The 19,857-nt window shown below is 37.2% G+C and overlaps 1 long non-coding RNA gene across 1 annotated transcript; it reads left to right on the top strand.

Moving 5' to 3' along the window:
• The first annotated feature begins 16,987 nt into the window (after positions 1–16,987).
• LOC116421862 lies at positions 16,988–19,391 on the top strand. The gene is made up of 4 exons (XR_004232438.1): positions 16,988–17,188; positions 17,358–17,469; positions 17,917–18,021; positions 18,366–19,391. It is a non-coding gene; the product is annotated as an uncharacterized LOC116421862 (long non-coding RNA).
• Positions 19,392–19,857: the final 466 nt, after the last annotated feature.

The following is a 19,857-nucleotide window of genomic DNA, read 5'->3' on the forward strand; positions in this document are numbered from 1 at the left end:
ACAGGGTGGGGTCCTAGACAAAGGATTGGTTTCCCGCCCAAGGATGAGCTGATCAGCTGTCTTTGGTCATGTAGGAAGCTCCAGGATGTGATTAGGAGATGCCTAGATATCTGCCTATTCAAGGTTAAGGCAGTCTTTGGAATGTGGCCTTATCATTTGTATGGCCTTATCACCTGTAGATTAGTACCGGCTCCCCACACTCTTCTATTAAATTTAACACATTTTCTGTTGTACCCACACTGACTCCCAAGATGCCTATGACTTTCTATGGCCAGGCCTTCCAAACTTATACCCACAAAGTGATTTCATATGCCACAGCCCTTGGAAGTAGACAGTCTACAAAGCACTCAGCTCAGATCTGGATATGTTGTCAATGTAGAGTTAGCCTAATATCGGGAACTCAAATGAACTTCAAATCTGGGTTCTGACTGCATCTATCTACTAATTGACTTGGCAATTGGTGTACATTACTTAGTCTCTCTGTGGTGAAATAATCTCCTTTGTAAAGGACTTAGAAAGCTGATTTCAAAAAAAGCTTGGAAAGAATTACATGAACTGATGCTAAGTGAAGTGAGCAGAACCAGAACATTGTACACAGTAACAGCAACATTATGTGATGACCAACTATGATGGATTTAGTTCTTCTCAACAATACAATGATCCAAGACAATTCAATAGATTTGGTATTGAAAATGTCATCTATATCAAGAGAAAGAATTATGGAGACTGAATATGGATTGAAGCATACCATTTTCACCTTTTTTATTGTTTGCTTTTTCTTGAAGTCTTTATCTTTTGTTCTGATTTTTCTTTTACAATATGATGAATATGAAAATATGTTTAAAATGATTATACACACACAATCTATACCAGATTGCTTGCTATCTTGGGGAGGGGGGAAGTAGAGGAGAAAAAAATTGTAACAAAATATTATGAAAATTAATGTTGAAAACTATCTTTACATGTAATTAGAACACAAAAATTCTATTGAAATATACTATATGAGGATCAATTCTGTTTGGAAGTGGCTATCTTTGGCAATGAGAGGATCCAAATCAGTTTCAATTGATCAGTGATGAACAGAAGCAGCTACATGCAACAAAAGAACACTGGGAAATGAGTGTGGACCACAACATAGCATTTGCACTCTTTCTGTTATTGTGTGCTTGCATTTTTGTTTTTCTTCCCAGGTTATTTTCCCAGGAACAACCAGGGAAAGGTTATTCCCACCTTTCTTCTAAATCCGATTTTTCTTGTGCAACAAGATAACTATATAAATATTTATACATATATTGTATTTAACACATACTTTAACATGTTTAACATGTATGGGACTGCCTACCATCTAAGGGAGGGGGTGGAGGGAAGGAGGGGAAAAGTTGGAACAGAAGTTTTTGCAAGGGTCAATATTGAAAAATTACCCATGCATATGTTTTGCCAATAAAAAGCTTTAAGAAAAAAGAATACTATTGAAATTTTAAAAATTATAAAGGATGCAGGTTCAAAAAATACCCTGAATGAAATGACTAGACAACCCATGAAGAAATAATACTCATAAAAGTAATCACCAATATTTTTCTTCAGTACTTGAAATGGTTATGCAACTCTTAAGATTTGCAAAGTCTTTATCCTATTTGATCCTCCCATTAATCTGGTTGTTTAGGTATACAGGTATTGTTTGTTTGTTTTTTTCTGAGGCAATTGAGTTTAAGTGATTTGCTCAGAGTCACACAACAGCTAGGAAATGTTAAGTGTCTGAGACCAAATTTGAACTCAGATCCTCCTGACTTCAGGGCTGGTACTCTATTCACTGCACTACCTAGCTGCCCCTATACAGGTATTGTTAATCCTATTTCAGAGAAGGAAACTAAGACTTAGAAGAATTAAGTGACTTGCCCCCAAAATTACATGGCTTGTAAATATTAAGAGCAGGATTAAAAACCCAGCTTCCTTTAGTTCAAATCCAGTAATCATTACCATACTACTCTCCTCTAAGGAATAACTGAGCTGATGACTACCAAGTCAAGTGAAAAAGATGTAACAAGACCTCACAAATAGGTATTAAGAGTCTATCTACTAGAGTTAGCAAAAGCAATTCTCTCTCACTAAAAAAGAGGGATTTCCAGAGGCTATAATGCTTTAGGACTATCTCCTAGCAAATGTGACCAAATGTTTCATTCTCTGCTAGGATAGCTTTTTCATTGCTTCTGTGGATAAATTTTATTATTTCTTAATATCCAATGTAAATGAATATAAAGCAGATTGAAATACCCCAAAGATATAACTGATGAAAAGTTTTTGTATAAACAAAACTAATGCAGACAAGATTAGAAGGGAAGCAATAAATTGGGAAAATATTTTTACATTTAAGGGTTCTGATAAAGACCTCATTTCTAAAATATATAGAGAATTGATTCAAATTTATAAGAATTCAAGCCATTCTCCAATTGATAAATGGGCAAAGTATATGAACAAATAATTTTCAGATGAAGAAATTAAAATCATTTCTAGTCACATGAAAAGATGCTCTAAATTGCTATTGATCAGAGAAATGCAAATTAAGACAATTCTCTAAGCACCTCTCAGATTGGCTAAAATGACAGGAAAAGATAATGACAAATGTTGGAAGTGATGTGGGAAAACTGGGACACTAATACATTGTTGATGGAACTGTGGATGGATCAAGCCATTTTGGAGAACAATTTGAAACTATGCTCAAAAAGTTATCATACTGTGCATACCCTTTAATCCAGCAGTATTTCTACTGGGCTAATATCCCAAAAAGATCTTAAAGGAAAGAAAGGAACCCACATATACCAAAATATTTGTGATAGTCCTTTTTGTAGTGACAAGAAACTGGGTGCTCATCAGTTGGAGAATGGCTGAATAAGTTATGGTATATGAATGTTATGGAATATTATTGTACTATAAGAAATGATCAGCATGATGATTTTAGACAGGCCTGGGGAGACTTATATGAACTGATGCTAACTGAAGTGAGCAGAACCAGGAGATCACTGTACATGGCAACAAGAAGTTTATATGATGATCAATTCTGATGGACATGACTCTTTCCAACAAGGTGATTATTAAGACCAGTTCCAATAATTTTCTGAGGAAAGGAGCCATCTACACCCAGAGAGAGGACTGTGGGAACTGAGTCTGGACCACAACATAATTTTTTCACTCTGTTGTTTGCTTGCATTTTGCTTTTTCTCATTTTTTATTCCTTTTTGATCTAATTTTTCTTGTACAGCAAGATAATTGTATAAATATATATGCATATTTTGGATTTTACATGTATTTTATCATGTTTAGCATATATTGGATTACTTGCCATCTAGGGGAGGGAGTGAGGGGAAGGAGGAGAAAATTTGGAACAGGGGGTTTTGCAAGGGTCAATGTTGAAAAATTACCCACGCATATGTTTTGTAAATAAAAAGCTTTAATAAAAAACAAATGCATAAATTAAAAAACTTCCCAAAACAAAACAAAGCAAAAGATACAACTTAATTTAATCCAGTGTCTCATTTAACAGATAATAAACTAAATCATGGAAAGATTAAGTGACTTTTTCAAGATGACATAGCTTAATGTCAAATTCAACATTTAAACCCAAGCCTCATGATTCCCATTCCTGTGTTCTTTCTACCAAGGTCCATATTATGCCTAAAAGTCGATTAGGTTTGTGGAAGGTAAGGATAAGAAGTAGGGAGTTAGGAACATTTTGTTTAAACATGTTGCCAGTACAACTGTACTCTCAATTATTCACACCTCTATTTTATCTTTTCTCTTTTTTCTTGGGGGTCACTACTGCCAAAGACTCCTTGGGGGCCACTCTGTTGGTGATTTCCTCTCTGAGATTCCTTAGACTAGTCCTTGGACAATTGATTGTCCTTTGACTGGACATAGGATCACATTTTCTAAGCCTTTCCAATTCAGTAGAATCTTCCAGAATTAGTGCTCCTCTGGCATAATTTTCATGAATTCGAAGTCATCTTCACTCCCTGATAAGGTACCAGAGTGGTGGATTTGTATAATTATAAGGAAACCTTATATTTTTGTAATTTTTTTTTTACAATTTCTAATATGCTGCTAACTCTCAATCCAGTATACCCTGACTCTCATCTTATACCACAGAGCTTCTTCTTGTGAATTGTTTGATATAGCTATTTGTCTATAAGGTTATCTATGCATTTCCCTCATCTAGTCCGTTGACTATTTTTTAAAAAAGATTTTAGAAAAGAATGTAGAAAATCTGGAAGCAAGAACATCAAACTTGGAAATATGATATCTAGGTTTCATTTCCTTCTCCTCATAGAATTATTCTTTAAAGCAAAAATCAAGAGCTATCTCAGACTGAAGACTTTTCCTAATCTTACAAATTGTTTGAGTTCTCAATCTCTCTCTCTCTCTCTCTCTCTCTCTCTCTCTCTCTCTCTCTCTCTCTCTCCTTTCTCTCTGTCTCTCTGTCTCTTCTCTTTCTCCTCTCTCCTCTCTCTCTTCTCTCTCCCTTTCCTCCATCTCTTCTCTCTCTCTCTCTCTCTCTCTCTCTCTCTCTCTCTCTCTCTCTCTCTCTTTCTCTCTCTCTCTCTGTCTCTGTGTCTCTGTCTCTCTTTGTTTCTCTCTGTCTCTGTCTATCTCTGTCTCTGTCTCTGTCTCTCTCTGTGTGTGTTTCTCTGTCTCTTTCTGCCTCTTTCTGATTCTCTGTGTCTCTCTGTGTGTGTTTCTCTGTCTCTTTCTGCCTCTTTCTGATTCTCTGTGTCTCTCTCTCTCTCTCTCTCTCTCTCTCTCTCTCTCTCTCTCTCTCTCTCTCTCTCTCTGTGTGTGTGTGTGTGTGTCTTTTTCTGAATTTTTTTCTGAATTTTTCTGAAGACAGTGGTCTTTTTCTGAATCTGGCTCTGGCTCTCTTTCTGGCTCTCTTTGTGTCTCTTTCTTTCTTCTTTCCTCTCCCCACCCCAACTAACACCTCAATCATTTTGTAATTTTATAATTTGCTTCTAATTTGGCCTCTATCCTCTGAAGAAACAAATCTCATGGAGAAGGGATCACCCATCTCCATCAACTACCAACCTAGCAATAAGATATCCTGAAAAAAGGGAAAGTCGCATGTGTCAGTTAAGTCAAACCACCATTATCTTATTGAATACTACTTCCATCAAACTCCAATGGAGGCATCCCCTGATCCAGAACACAAGAGCCATGAAGACAAACACTTCTCAGATCCACAGCCTTGTTTCTAGTCTGGGCCCCATTGCCATGATTGGAAAGTGGTGTTGGCAGTAATCATTCTGCATAAGCGTCCCACCTTCTTTACCACCTCCAACAACAATCACTGACCAACTCTCAAGAGTCCCAGGAGGGGCAATCCCCTGTCCTCCAGAGCACCAGTCCTGTTTCTAGCCCAGTCCTAGTAATCAGGGAAACAAAAACTCTTGGGACTGCTTTCTGGCAACAACTATTGCAGATGCTATAGACATAGCTACTAAAGACTCAGAAAAGAATATTCTTACCCCAAAGCCCATTTGCAGTGTTCAACAACAGAAATGGATATGGTTTTATCAATGGAAACAACATTAGAGAAAATGCATTATCATCTGTCATGCCTGCCGCACCATAAAGGCCATTAGACATTTTTATTTTACACTGTCTCTTGTATATAATATCTCTTTTATTAGAATGTGAGTTCCTTGAGAACCCAGACCTTCTTGATTTTCCATTTGTGTCTCTAGTAGTCTTATAGCATAGTATTTTACTTATAAGTATTTAATGACTACCTTCTTTCCTTTTTTCCTCCCTCCCTAACTTCATCCCTTCCTCCTCCCTTTTGTCTTTCTTTTCTTCCTTCTTTCTTCCCTCCTTTTCCTTCCTTCCTTTCAATCACTACAACTGGAGACATTTCCTTCTATAAAGAAGAGAATAACAGGTATTTACACTGCCTACTTCATGGGATTATTGGGAGGAAATCACTTTATAAACCCTAAAGCACTATAAACATGTAACTATTTTATCATTCTTTCAATAAGCATATTAGCTAAGAACTGCACTGAGACTTTTGGGGCACTTTGTTTTTATGTATCTAAGGCATGTCCAACACTTTACAGGGCAAGTTCCTTGCTAAATCTAATTTTTTCCAGAGAAATATGGGTTCCTTAATGCTTGGCTTCCTTTTTTCTCTAGAGAGAGATTAAGAGTTTATATAAAGATAATTCTCAGAGACAAGCACTAGGAAAAAAATATTGCTATTATTACCCTAACACCCAAATGCTCATTCAAGCCTTCCTCTAGTCTCCTCACATACTTCTCACCAACTCCTCACTTTCTCTGTACCCATTGTGATCGATCCCCTTGCTCACATTAATTGGAACTTGCTTGAACTGAAATGGGGATGAGTGATTTACTATTTTCTTTCAGGAAACAGTGTGAAGCTGACCTGCTGTTGGTTGCCAGGCAACCTTGATGACCGAACAGGAAAGACAAACTTCAGGGAAGAGGTGGGTGTGAAAGCCTAGTTAGCAGCTATTGAATAGGAGGCTCTTCCCTCTGCTTAAGGTGCAAGAACTGTCTGGATGGCCTTGTCTTTTGATTATTCTGGCTGTCTCTGTGAACAATCTATGAGTGTCTGTGCTGTGTAAGAGGTGCCCAGGGAAACTCACAGGTGAAAAATAAGGCCTTCGAGGAAGAAATAAGTGTTAGAGAATCAGAGAGTTAGCTGGAAGACCCCTGGAGACATCACTTGGCTAAGTGCCTTGTCTTCATTCTATTTCCTTAGTCCCTTGATTTCTCTCTTACATACCAAAGAAGGTTTTGTCACCTAGCCTTCAGACATCATCAGACAATTACACTATGTTCTCACCTATCTTATTCTTGAGGGTTTTCACTATCCTTCCCCAGACTGTAGAGCCTTGTTTGTGCATCTATGGTGGCTAAGAGGACAAATATATTAGTTTGTTCTTAATATCCGTTAATATTCTGTCAGATATTCTAGTTTTATATTGTCTAGACATCTTTAGAGCTCAACAAGTTAAGAAGATTATTGATGGTTTAAGTTTCTTTTTTTAAAAAAAAATCTGAAAACATCAGAAAAGAGGATTTCCATACGTATATCAGAACACAAAAAGAGGATTCTATATATCCTGTGAATTCCCACTTTACATCACTTAATTTTTTAAAAAAAGATAACAAATTCTACACTTTATTTTCCAAATTGCCCTGCTTGCCTGTGCATCCTTCTGAACTTCTTTTCATTCTTTTCTGTGCATTTTTTTTAATGGTATAATGGCCCTCTTTTTTCTGTCATTATTAAAGCACTCCTTTTTTTTTCCTAAAGACCCCCTTTTTTAGGATAAAGAAATTTGTTTTGCTTTTAACTTTTCACTCCTACCATACTTTCTCTCTTTCTCTGTCTCTGTTTCTCTCTGTCTCTGTCTCTGTTTCTCTCTGTCTCTGTCTCTCTCTGTCTCTATATCTGTCTCTGTCTCTCTCTGTCTCTGTCTCTCTGTCTCTGTCTCTGTCTCTCTATGTCTCTGTCTCTGTCTATCTCTGTCTCTATCTCTGTCTCTGTGTCTCTGTCTCTGTGTCTCTGTCTCTCTGTCTCTGTCTCTCTCTCTATGTCTGTGTAATAAATACCATACTAAGTGACAAAACCATCTCTATCCTCCTCATGGAGCTAATATTCTATTGAGGGAGACCGCATGTAGATAACTGGGCACCTGAAAGAGATAAATAAATATATAGATAAAGGATTGGTAGACATATATATCTACCTACCTACCTACACACACACACACACACACACACACACACACACACACACACACACAGACTTTTATAGATCTCATTTCTATTTGGTCTAGTACTCTCCCTGGACAAGAAAAAGGAAATCCAGAGTGTAGGTCTCCATTTTATTAGTGGAGAAACACACCTGTTGAGGAAACTGATTTTTAAAGTATTGGAGACTGCTTGAAGATCAAACAGCTGCTCAAACAGCCGGTGAAATCATCTACAGAATGTAGGATTTAAGCTAAACCTGGAAGCTAAGAGGTGATGGTGAGGCTAAAGAATATTCCTGGAAAAAAAGAGTATTCCAGCATGATTTTACTAAGTATAAGGGCATGGAAATAGACAAGTAGGGCAGTTTACTGCATGATGGAATGTGTTTAAGGGAGTAAAGTATAAAAAGAGTAGAAAGGTAGGAAAGGCAAAATCTAAGGCATAAGAAGTTAAGCCATAATATTCTTCCCTATATAATTATTATGAATATCTCAGAAAGAATGTCTTCCTAAAGAGAACAAACTTCTAGGGATTTTCAACCAAGAGAAATATGTTGTGGGAGACTGACTCTATGTTATACAGATGATTATGTTATGCCACAGTCTCTTTGAGCTGTTCTACCTCAGTTGCCCTTCATTAGTTTCCCTGAATTATATCTCCATTGCCCTGAGTTAGTATGCAACCCCAACTTTTTTCCTGTCCATTAGGGCTGTACTACCCACTTTAAACATTCCAAAACATAAGACTATCTCAGGTACCTAATTGACATCTTTACTTCTGTTTGTTCGGACATCCTGACTCTGGCTTCCTAGTTAGTAAGAATTTATGGTTTTTTCCCCCATCCTGCTAGAACCGAATTTATGGTCCATCCCTGAAACTTCCAACTCTTTGCTCTTGCCTTTGTTTCTCTTTTTACTAAAGTCTTATGAAAAGACATGGGACTCTCACATTCACCACTGGATACTTTGAGACCGGAGTCCTGTCCAGTCAATCAATTAAGCTCTCCAATAAATAAAATATTAAAACTCTCTAATCACTATCTTGCCTTATTTTCTCTGGCATTAAAATTATTGCTTTATCTACAAGAAAAATGACTGAGACAGAGCTCTGAACCAATAGCAAGGTTCCTTATAAAAGGACCCATGAAAAGAATCTTAAATGCCAAATACAAGACTTTATATTTGATTTTGAAAGTGTTAAGGAGCTACTGGAACACATCAACAAGACATATTCTTTAGGAAAATCATTGTAGCAGGTGATTAGAGAATGGATTGGAGTGAGGATTGATTTGAGGCAAAGAGACCAATTAGAAAGCCATTCCTAGGCTGCTAGGCAGCAGTGGATAGAACACCAGCCCTGAAGTCAGGAGGACCTGAGTTCAAATTTGGCCTTAGACACTTAACACTTCCTAGCTGTGTGACCCTGGGCAAGTCACTTAACCCCAATTGCCTCAGGAAAAAAAAAGTCATTGCTTCTTCCACATCTGAAAATATTTTTCATTCTGCATCTTGATTGCACCACTTCCCTGTCAAGATGTAGGTAGGAATGACAAAAAGAAGATCATAGGATGATCAATTCTGATGGATGTGGCTCTTTCTAACAATGAGATGATTTCAATTAGTTCCAATAATCTTGTCATGAAAGAACTATCTACATCCAGAGAGAGGTCTGTGGGAACTGAGTGTGGACCACAACATAGCATTTTCACTCTTCCTGTTGTTGTTTGCTTGCATTTTGTTTTCTTTCTCAGTTTTTTCTTTCTTGATCTGATTTTTCTTGTGCAGCAAGATAACTATATAACTATATGTATATATATATATATATATATATATATATATATATATATATATATATATATATATTGGATTTAACATATTTAACATGAATTGGATTACCTGCCATCTAGGGAATGGGTAGGGAGGAGAGAATAATTTGAAACACAAGGTTTTGCAAGGGTCAATGTTGAAAAATTACCCATGCATATGTTTTGTAAATAAAAACCTTTAATAAAAATAAGAAATAAATAAAAATAAAATAAAATGAGTAAAGAGTTACAAGCAAAGGTAGGATATATCCTCATTGGCCCTTTGAAATAATTACTAGTCATTTCATTAATCAAATTTCTCAAGTCTTTCTAAATCTTTACAATGTTGTTATTATATAACTTATTCTTCTGATTCTGCTCATGGCATGTTGCTTCAGTTCATACAAGTCTTGCCAGGTTTCTCTGAAATCATTCCTTTCATTATTGCATTACGATGCAATAGTATTTCATTACATACATATCTTCTACCAATAGTGATTTTAATGTGCCTGTTTTCCCTCAGGCTCTTCAACATGTTCATTTTTTGCCAATGTTGCCAATCTGATGAGCATGAAGTAGAATCTCTAACTTACTTTAATTTGCATTTCCTTCATTATTAATGATTTGGAACATTGGTTCATATCATTGTCATTTAATTTCTTCCTTTGTTAAACTGGAAATTTGTTTAAAAAAATTTTAGTTGCTGGGGAGAGTTGGAAGAAGGGTAAATATTCATTGAAACTGTGAAAGGTTAAAAACTGTTAGTTGTGATGATTACAAAAAATAAGCTTAAAAAACTATCATAATAGTTCATTTTAGAGATAAGGACTTGAACTACAGTGATGGCTGTGGAAAAGAAAGAAGATACTGTGAAAGAGGATCTGGCAACAGATTGGATATGTAAGGTGAATGAGAATGAAGTCTGTCACAAGGATGCAGGCTTGAGAAACTAAAAGAATGGTTATGTCATTGACAGTAATAAGGAAGTTCTATAAGGGGGATGATTTGGGAATATTATGAAATTCTCTTTTTGATGTGTAAAGTTTGAGATGCATAAGAGACATCTAGTTCAAAATGTCTAAAAATTCATTGTTGATATAGGATTGTAGTCAGGAAAGAGACTAGAGCTAGATATATGACTTTAGGAATCATCAACATAATAAGGATAATTGAGCCCATGGAATCTGATGAGATCTTCAAGAAAGAGAACAGAATATGAAGTTCTTAACTTTTTTGGGGTCATAGACTCCATTGGCCTGAAGCTTAGACTTTTTCAGAATAATGTTTTTAAATGTGTAAAACAAGACATAAGATTATATAAGAAACCTCTTATATTAATCAAAGTATTAAAAAAAATAACTCATGAACCCCAAGTTAAGAATCCCTGGAAGACAAAGAAAAGAAGACAATCTAGGTTAAAATCTTTGTGGATTCCCATCTCAGTTTCCTTGTCTTTAAAACAAAAGGGTTGTACTAAATGATCACTAAAGTTTTTTGTGGCTTTGACATTTTATGATTCTGTCATCTTATTAGGTAATTGCTATGACCCCCACCAAGAACTCTGCAATCTACAACTGGGGACTCCCTCCCTCTTTCTTCTCAAAACTCTGCAAAACTATGCCCACATACACACATATACACACATGTATATAATACATAAATGTATGTATGAGTACATATATTTATATATACATATAGATATAGAAATATGTATATATATATTTGATATATAACACACTCACACAGACACACATTTATTTCTGTCATTATAGCTTTAATTAAGATACAGGATTTTTCCTATGGGTGATTATGATTTCAGATGACATGTCTAATCTGGAAACCAAAGTTTATTAATTTGAATCCTATCTTCAATATTTTCTGCTTTAGGTAGGTAGTTGGAAAGAGGGGAATAATATTTTGCTTTCTCTTGGAATGGGAAAAAATAATGGAAGATTTGTAAGGAAGAACTCTTCATGTATGACAATCTGAGAATAAGTGACAGGACAGTACAGATGGTAATGACATGGAAGAAAGTTTAAGTTTTCAAATGAAAGTGAAGTGATTGAGAATAGATTGTGGACATGAGGTAAGATTATATTCTCTTATGATCCAAATTGTTACCCTATTGTAGACTTAAAAAAAATTATTATGCTAACCATATATGGCAGTTATAATCCTTGCTGCTGGGGGAGGCAAAGTGCATTGCTTGAGCTCAGGAGTTCTAAACTGAAGTAAAGCTTTCCCTTTAAGATGCATCTTGAAAAACAACTTTCTAAGGAAGCCATTTCACTTTTGGTTAGCGCTGAATATTAGGAAGTTCTTAAAAACATTAAGCCTCCCCTCTTACATTTTACATTTATACTTTGATCTTCAGATCTTGAATCTTTATTATTCACTGTTGCTTTAAAAGGCAATATCTCTCTTTTCTGGACCATCAATAATATGAGGCTTTGGGCTCCATGACCTTCCCACCAGATGTCTGATCTACTGTTTTCCCTTTTAATTTCTATAATCAAAGGTTTGTTTGGAGATTTAAATTCATATCTTCTTTTTCTGCATTATCTTCTGAGAGACTTAGCCTCTCAGATAATTTTTTTCTAGGGCCCAGAGTCACTATGCTCTGGAGTATACAAAACTGAATGTAGAACAAGCCTTCAGAAAATCTAAGAAACAAATTTTTCATTTTATCTGTGATAAGCGATAAGAAGCTAATAGATTGAACTTCAAGAAGAGAAATGTATATGTGTGTATGTGTGTAGAGATGAAGATATATATATATATTGTATATTATCAGCTCACCCTAGGGATTCTACAATGAAGAATTCCTAAAAATGTCCTAATCAGTTGGACTAGAGAAAGAAATTGTCTTTTGTTTTCATTTGGGAAGTTTTTCGGGGAGTGGGGCAGTGTTTTTGTTTTAGGGAAGAAATGTAATTTTAGAATGAAATCCCATGTAAGGCTGCCATAGGGATGTAAAAAAAATAGAGAATCACAGAACCAAAGATCTATATCAAATGTAACATAATTTACAACTTGTAATTAGGGAAAAGGTAGTTTTCTTATGAGTTGCCTGGAAAACTAATGCTGTAGAATGGCTATGATCACCTAAAACAGTAACCAGAGGTCTTAGAGTCGAGTCTGTTTTCTCTCCCCAGACAGATTTTCTTAAGCATGCTAATTATTGCATTGATTATACTTCCATCAGGGACATTCATTCCTGCCAGCCCAGAGTATTGAAGCTTAACTGCCTAGGACTTACTCTCCCAGGCCTGCTATCTGCTGGAAATCAGGACTTCAGCTCTTACATATATCAAATCATTTACTTCAGTGGCAAACTAGCAGATGGCTGCCACAAGCTGCTTTCTGACTCGGCTGTTCTGCTTTGAAAGGCTGTTTTGATGGCTAGGACAGTAAACTAGTAATAGGCAGGATTTATATTCAATATCAAGAAACAAAATCTTTTCACCAAGCCTGCCTAGGCAGAGGTACTTGTTTTTACTCCTGAGAACATTCTAGATCTTGGAGAAAGGAAGTAACTTCATTTGTTATCTTATATTTAATTCCAACCATCAACTGAGAATCATAATTTAAAGATACCTATCTTGAAATAATCTATTTTACCTCACTGAATTCTTTTTTTATTACCATCATATTTTGTATAATACTCTGACATTAGCATAGCACATTTTACTTTTAATGTGCTTTCTAATAATGGATCCATTTGATGTTCCTAACAACTCTCTGAGAATGGTAAGATTGAAATTTTTGTCCCTATTTGACATATGAAAAACCTACATGACAGGAAACTTGAGCAAACTGGTAGATATGAATAGGATGAAGCTCAAAGGAAAAAAGTTTAGGGAGTAAAGAAAGTAAGGAAAGAACCCAGAAGTGGCAATGGGGAGCAAACTTCTACCCAGCTCCTCTACCTCAACCAATGATCCAAGGGGAATGAATGAAGGTATAGTCAGTATTAAAAATGGTATCCAGCGATAATATATTATCAGAGGGATCCAAGTTTTAGAAAGAGCTAGTGGATGGAAAGAATGTGAGAGGAATAGATTTAAGATGAAGGGAAGCTGGTTGTCTATAAAACAGGAATTCCAGACATAATGGAAGGACTGGGTGGAATTAGGATGCAATTTTAGAGTGAGGGGAATAAAGGGGGATGCACCTTTAGTGCAGAAGTTGAGTGTTATACACACACACACACACACACATACACACACACACACACACCTCTTTATCATTGTACTCTTAAGTATAGGTCTATTAATTGCCCTTTGCTCTTGAAGAGGACCAATGATATTAGGAAGGTGAAGTTATAACTTGCAGGTGAATTGGATTTAAGTGAGGCAGAGTGTGCAAGGTCACCAGTTTCACTCTTTCCTTCAGCATTATCTGGCAAGATATAGATCAGGATGACTGGAGATGATTCAGGATGCAGTGAGAGACGGAGCCTTTTTTAAGCTAAGGTCTTTCCCAGATCTGAGGCAACACCATTCAGTGATTAAGGTTAGGTTAAAAAAAGGCAAAGAATGGCCTCTTTTGTCTCATGAGGAAAAATCTGGGAGGTAAAGATCCTCAGGATTTCTGTACAGAACAGAAACAATTGCTATTTACATTCATTCTACGTCTCTACTCTTTCCACAGATACAATGTGTATTTGTTCGGAGATAGACTCCGGTGGTTATTGTTTTGATGGAAGCAAGAAGGGAATGGATGTACTAACTTCTCACCATAAATATTTTCTCAGTCAATACTTTTTTTTCTAAAACTTAAATCTGGCAGGCTAAGTTTTATAGGCAATACCCACAATGAGGATTTATGAGGGATAGATGAACTGACTGGAGTATAGTCTAGTCATTATTTATTAGAATTATTATTAGAATTTATAGGAGTCTAGCCACTTTCTGGAAACCCCAAATCACAAGCATGAATATAATTGGGTGAATATCTCTAGATGAGCCTATCAAAATAATATAAAGTGATGACAATAATGATAATTATAGCTTTATATATAATGCTTTAAGATTTGCTCAAACTGAGTCCTATAAAGATGGCCTAAGCCACATAATAAGTTAGTGGCAGAATCAGAAGCCAATCTCAGGCCCCTGAGTTGTGTATAAGAAAGAACACTGGATTTGGATATAGAAGATCTGGATGCAAATGCTATTTCTGCTACTTGTATAACCTTGGATCATTTTGTCTTCTTGAGTCTGTTTCCTAAATTGGAATATAGAGAAGTTAGACTAGATGGTTTCCAAGTCCCTTTCTAATTCTAAATCCTAAGAAGCTTTTTAGGAGGATATTCTCATTAATTTTTAAGGAAACTTAATGACACTAGAACACTAGAACAGATGAGCCATCAGATTCTAAAAGTGATAGAATAATGAAAATTAACAGTATTATTTGGTATATGTAAGGCACATGGGCTTATGAGGAAGAGAAAGCATCAACATAAAGCATACATATATTTGTGGATATAAATATGTGAGAAGATATTTGTATGTATGACATATCTGTATAATTTGTCTATGCTGGTGCATATGAATAACTGAGGAAACACAGATATAGAAATATATTCTTATAAACACAGTTAAAGCAGGTATCCTCTCATTACTATTGACATAGGAACTATATATATATATATATATATATATATATATATGCATATATACACTCTCAAATGCTCATGTCAAAATAAACATAGAAGGATAGATTTAAATTATCTGTTGTGTATGTATATGAGTATATCAGTTGAGAACAAGATGTTAAACATAGAGATTAAAGTGAAAAAATGATTTAATTAAACAATTTTGGAGGTGTTATAAAATACCAGTATTCAACTTCGTATACAAAGTGTTCCAGAAATCTCAGTGAAGTTTTAATAGCTTAATATATGTTAATAGTTTTATTAATGTAATTACTAGTTTTAATAACTTATAACTAAACTGAGATTTTTCAGACCATTTTGCATTTTACAATTCTTTAGACAACCTGATGGACTAAGTCTGAGTCTATAACTGTCTTCAAAACATCAAGAAATCAGGTGCTAAGGATGAAAAATTAACTAAGTACCTGGTTTAAGTGGTGTCAGCTGAGTTTATAAGTATTGCCAGGCCCAGGTCTTATACTTGCATCCTCTATTGATCTATATTATGTATTCAATAGAAGGGCAGCATGGATAATAGACAGCAAATTCTGAACTTGCCAGGTAGACTTGGTTTCAACTCCTACCTGATTTAATAGCAATGTGAATAGGAGTAAACCACTTAATTTCTGACCTAGAGTTTCTTCATTTATTAAAGAGAGATGATAATATTTGTAGGAGTACCTTCCTAACATGGTCGTTGTGAGGCTACAATAAAATAATGTATACTCAGTGATTTTCTCATTTTAAATTCCTATTGTAGGTATTTATTATTGAGTAACACTGGTAGATCAATTGTCTCCATGTGTTTTTCCTCAGATGGCCATTTTTGATTGATTTTTAAGTGGCGCCTGCAGAAGCCTATGCCTGTATTTTCCAGCTGGTTTAGGCTTCCGTGAATCATACCTGCCTTATAGTTTATCTGAAGTTTCTCCTTCTGTGTTTGTGAAAGTGCATGAATCAATATCTGCTTTCATTTTTTGTGTGAAGGAGAATATTTCTGTGTAGAGAGATGGGAAAGATGGTAAATCTGACACCCACAAAGGGATGGATGAGGAACTAAGGACTGCCGGGCTTCCCTTTGTAAAAAAGCTTAGTTGTTCTATTTTTCTTGTCTTGCCTTAACAGCTGCCACCAGCCTTCCTTGAGGTTTCCTCCTCCTCAGTCTGACCCATTAGATGGATAACCAAATATGGTGCTTGGTAATGTGTGAGGTTTTGTTTTTTTCCCCAAAGCCTGGGACTCTGTTTAAAGATTTTAGGAATCTAGAGGGGTATATGTATGCGTCAGGTCAAAGGGATATTAAAGGGAACTCCATCTCTGGTTCCTACTCCATGTCCTGATCTTGTAATGTCTCCACTTGTGTCAGAGAAAGCTGGTTTCATCATTAATTAGTAGAGATCTGCTCCTAATCCCGGTCTCTAGGGGCTGTGGGGGAGGGAAGGAAAGAATGAGCTAGAAGGATGGATGGCTTCAGTGTGTGCAGCTGACATTTACTATCTGTTGCCATGGTATCGAGGGAACTTTTGTTTTGAAGTGTGTTTTATCTCCTCCCTCTCTTTCTAGATGACGTCTTGCATGTCCCTGGCATTGACAGGCCACCTGTGGGTTGATTGGGGTTTAAAGAGACTTCTCCAGTTGCAACAGAGGCCAACGCTATTGTCTCTCCCCAAGCTACGAGGGTTTCCGTGCACTCAGGCTAGACTCAGGACCCAGCACCTTCCTAACTCTCCAAGAGCAGTGGCGTTTTACCCAGGGGAAGTTAGTGAGAATGGAGAGGGGAGGATGTTCAGGTTAAGTCCCTACACATATAACTCCCTGTAACCCAAACCCTTACCCTATTCTTCGTGCTTTGCTTCCCACACTTCACTCCTTTTGGGGGAAGAAATAGCAAGTAGGTAGGGTGTGCGTGAGAGGAGATAGAAATTGTGAAAAAGAATCTCCAAGACAAAAGTCAGGTAAGGTTCCCTATCTAACTTTGCAACACATCCCCTGAGGAGGGCAGGAAGCGCCCAGATGACATCTGTCCTGAGAATGGGAGGAGGTGGACCTGGGACTGACTGGAAAACAAGGGGCTATGAGCCACCTTTCAGAGTTGCTGAAATCTGGACTCTGGATCTACAACAGGTGGACCAATAAGCAGAGCTCCACTGCCAAGTTAACTAAAGGTGAAGGAGGTGGAGGAGGAGTAAACGGGAACGGGAGCGGAAGGGAGCAGGAGAGCTCTCTCACTATCAAGGTAATCCGAAAATCGCCACAGTGCTGGGCTGCAGCGTCAGTCTGTTCAGAGTGTGCTCAGTTCTTGAAGGAGTTCAATCTGGTAATATTTGATACCCTAACCTGGAAGAACATTCCCTGGAGATGGTGAGAACCCCACATATCCTTTCTTAGTAGGAATTCTTCCCTTGTCTAATTTAGATCAGAAATTCGTTTAAAGTTTGCAAATTCTAGAGACCAAACTATAAGGGTGTCTCTCTTAGCGGTTTGAAAAGACAGTAGAATCCATTCTGAGCCCTAAATGAGAGAAAAGCACACTAACAAAAAAAAGAGGTTAATTCTGTCTCAAAACCCTGAGCCCAAGACTGCTCTAGACCTCAAAGGATCCTCTCTATGGAGTCGGCACAGACTTGTTGTATGTTGAAATGAGATTGTCTGACTGGTTTCAGGACCTGGTTTCATTTCACAGGTCACCTCCATTCAAGATAAAGAAGAACCACAGGTGATGCTCCTAGGTCCGCAATGCCCTTACAGAATTAAGGTTTCAGGAGCCAGATGAGGACGGCTGCAGAAGGTTGGTGATGTCCGTATATCAAAGGTCCTGAGAGCTCTGCTTTCAGATACTTAGTTATCATTTACTATTAAAAGGTGGTTGGAAGAGGAGGGCAAGTCTGCTGTAAGGGTGTATCTTCTCCAGACAAAAGACTTATCACTACCCACCATACTGCCAACTCTTACTCAAGAAATTATTAATAGGGTGCGGGGTAGGAAAGTTGGAGAAGAGCTCGAGCTAAAAAACAGGTATTGTTCCCAGGTTTTGGAGTCCTGCCCGTTGGGGTATCTACCTACAAAGTCTTCCTACATCTCTTGCTGGGTCAGGGGAATCATCTGCTTCACTTTTGAATTGTTCTTTTTCAGGCTAAGATTGAAGGTCCTGGGTTACCTGCTCTGCTCGATTCCTCTGGGCTCACACCACCTTTGTTAATAATTTACCAGGCGGTAATAACTGATTTTTGTGCCATTCAAGAGGCTGATAATCTTCTCGGCTGAGAGATCTTGCCTTTCTCTTCCCCGCCCCCACCTCCCACCCCCGCCCGCCAAGTCTTCTCAGGCGGCAATTCCAGGAAAAATCAACCCCTTGCTGACAATAACCTTGCTCCCGGCGTGTTCCGGTAGAGTGTTTCAGCACCAGAATTCAGGACAGCTCCCCGGGAACGCGTAACTGAAAGGAATTCCCGCCCCTTTGCCTCACTGCCAACTGATTCCCCCTAGCTCCCGGGGCTAATTGTCTTCGTCTTTACCTGACTGTGGGGTTCTGTAGGTGAGAAGACAAGCAGAGAAGGGCAGGGTGTCTCCTGTCATTCTCTAGGGTTATCTTCAGAGTCAGCCTTCCCTACTTATATCCCCAACTTGGAACAGGATATGAATTTGGACTGAGTTGCAAACAAAAATTTAACTGGAAACAATGGAAGGAGTTGAGGAGGAAAGAGTGAGAGAAGGTCTGAAGAAGTCCCCAATTATGTTAAAGATGAACTAGGGAAAAAATGAGTTTGATTTCTCTGGAAAATATCCCTGTCGCCATCCTATGCACCTCTTTCTCTCTTGTGCCTACTGTAAAGCATTTGAAATCTTTCACCCTCTCCCTCAACCTACATTTTCCTTAATGACCCCTGTGGGTGAGAGCTGGGAGCAGAGCTGGGAGATGAGCTGTTATTGTAGGATGTGGGAATGGACTCTGGAGAGCTCTGGAGAAGAGTGAGAATAATATAGGACTAATTTAGAAAAAGGCAGAGAAAGTTGTCTCCCACAAACCAATGGAGACTGGAAAGTCCACTTCTATTCCAATACAGGTAAGAAATTTTAAAATTTTGTCTCTGAGATGTTAAGATAATATTAGTTTTAACCTAATTTTGAAATAAATGATTGAGGTTAGTCTTAACTGTATATTTGTTATGTTATGGTCATCCTTTGGGGATGGGAGAGATCATACAACTTTATACAAGTGAAATCTTTTAAAAAGGAATATCAAGTTAAACCTTAATTATTGGAACTTAGAGGACAAAGAGTAGAAATAGTAGATCACTGAAAGAAAGAAGGCATCAAAATTGAGATATCAGAACCAGAGTGGTGTATATGAAAGGGAGAAAGAAATTGTTACCTAGCAACCAGCTTATCTCTTGTTGCCTTGGTCAAGGTGGGTGGGGTCACTTGAAAAAAGGATGTTTTAGGTCTTTTTTTGTAGTGGCTTGTAGAAGGTATTTCCATCTCTAAAAGGTTATTCCCCTGAGGCATATCTGATCTCTACAGCAGATGATGGACCCTTGACCCTCCCCCCCCTCCAAAAGAAGCATCACACCTATTTGCAGTACCTCAAGCTGTGAGGTTAGGGATAAGGTTAAGTAATCTATAG

The sequence above is a fragment of the Sarcophilus harrisii genome, chromosome 2, assembly GCF_902635505.1.
Source record: "Sarcophilus harrisii chromosome 2, mSarHar1.11, whole genome shotgun sequence".
NCBI classification, from domain to species: domain Eukaryota; kingdom Metazoa; phylum Chordata; class Mammalia; order Dasyuromorphia; family Dasyuridae; genus Sarcophilus; species Sarcophilus harrisii.